Source organism: Apis dorsata, unplaced genomic scaffold (genome assembly GCF_000469605.1).
Source record: "Apis dorsata unplaced genomic scaffold, Apis dorsata 1.3 scaffold_98, whole genome shotgun sequence".
Taxonomy (NCBI): domain Eukaryota; kingdom Metazoa; phylum Arthropoda; class Insecta; order Hymenoptera; family Apidae; genus Apis; species Apis dorsata.
The window spans coordinates 698,248-699,839 of NW_006263396.1; positions in this window are offsets into that span (position 1 = coordinate 698,248).

The following is a 1,592-nucleotide window of genomic DNA, read 5'->3' on the forward strand; positions in this document are numbered from 1 at the left end:
TATATATATATATTTGTACTTTATTTATGACAATAATAACGGGAGTATTATTGATAATGTCAGTTGCAATTTTTGCGCATTTTTATTACAGACGTTTCATTACATTAACATAACAAAATCTATACTTTCAAGGTACATGATCGTTTAAAATGTTGTCTACCTGTGAGATCTTTAAGAATTATGCGCAGTGTTCAAGCTCCTGCACAGAGAACATTTATTAAGCTAAATTAGTCTCATTATTTAATGTCATTGTTTTATTTATTCCCATGAACTTACCGATCGCAAGCGCTTGGACACTTCGATAAGATTAAAGCGATCACAGACAGAGGCATTTCAAAGGTGATTGCTGTGAATACCTAAGTAGACACAGAGGCTAATACTTTTACGATTTCTAGGATATCCGTACTACGTAGGCATTCTCACGCATTATCACCGTTTTACGATAATAGAGGCTGCAAAACCGACAAATCGAGTTTGTAACGTAAACTCCGTGTCTTGCCTTGTGTAATGATCTATCTAATATAATATCGATAATGTAATTATATCGATAAAGCAGTGATTAATGTAAAATCGTATAATTGCATATTGTAACAATCTGAATATATTATATATATATAACTCGTATTTTTTTTTTTTTCTTTTTTTTTTTAATCGATAATATTGTAAAATGTAAAAAGTATCATGTAAAGCAATCATCGAATTGGACGCCAAAATATCTTACGAGATAATAATAAAGATCGAAATATGATAAAAGAATTATTAATAATATTTTCTAAAAAAGTGAAGTGAAGAATTCCTTATACCACGCTCTTGTTAAGCTCTCTGTTATTTATATGATCCGTCCTAGTTCGTCTATGATTATCCGTCAATAGAAAGTATTTACTTCTAGTAGACCGTCGTGTTATAGTTCTGAAGGCACTGTTCAAAAGTTGACTATTTTTTTTTTTTTCTTTTTTTTTTTGAAATAACAAGTCTTCAAAACATCTTCAAACGATCCGACATGGAAAATCGTTACAAACATCGACGCAATTTTCACATGCCCCGCTTGAACTATATCACAAAACTCAAAATAGAGTAGTTTCAACTTGACAGCCAGTGCCAATGCCAATGCCATATTTATCGGGTCTGTGATCGGTTAGGAATATCATGAGCTAGCAAATCGATGGTCAGAATTCAGGCTTATGATACGCAATGGCCGGTGCGTTCCATTAATTATGTATCAATATCGTATCATTATATTACACAAACGCTTATTAATTTAGAGGCACATTGCTAAGGGTCTTGGTTCTTAAAAGTTGCTCCCTACATTAATGACAACTTATGACAATCTAGCTATTATAATTATTCAGTACGACAGCGATTTGGCATATAATATGGAAACTGTACAAGAGAATATAAGAGAATATAATAATATTCAAACTATTGCTCTGTACACATAAAAGTAGAACATGGCTAAAAAGGCCGATATATTGTGAAAAAATTTTTTTATAGTTTTAAGATGTTTCGCAAATTTGTATTTTGAGCTTAATAAGAAGAAAAAAAAAGAGGGTGAAATATAAAATTGTCGTGTGCAAAAAAAAAAAAAAAAAAAA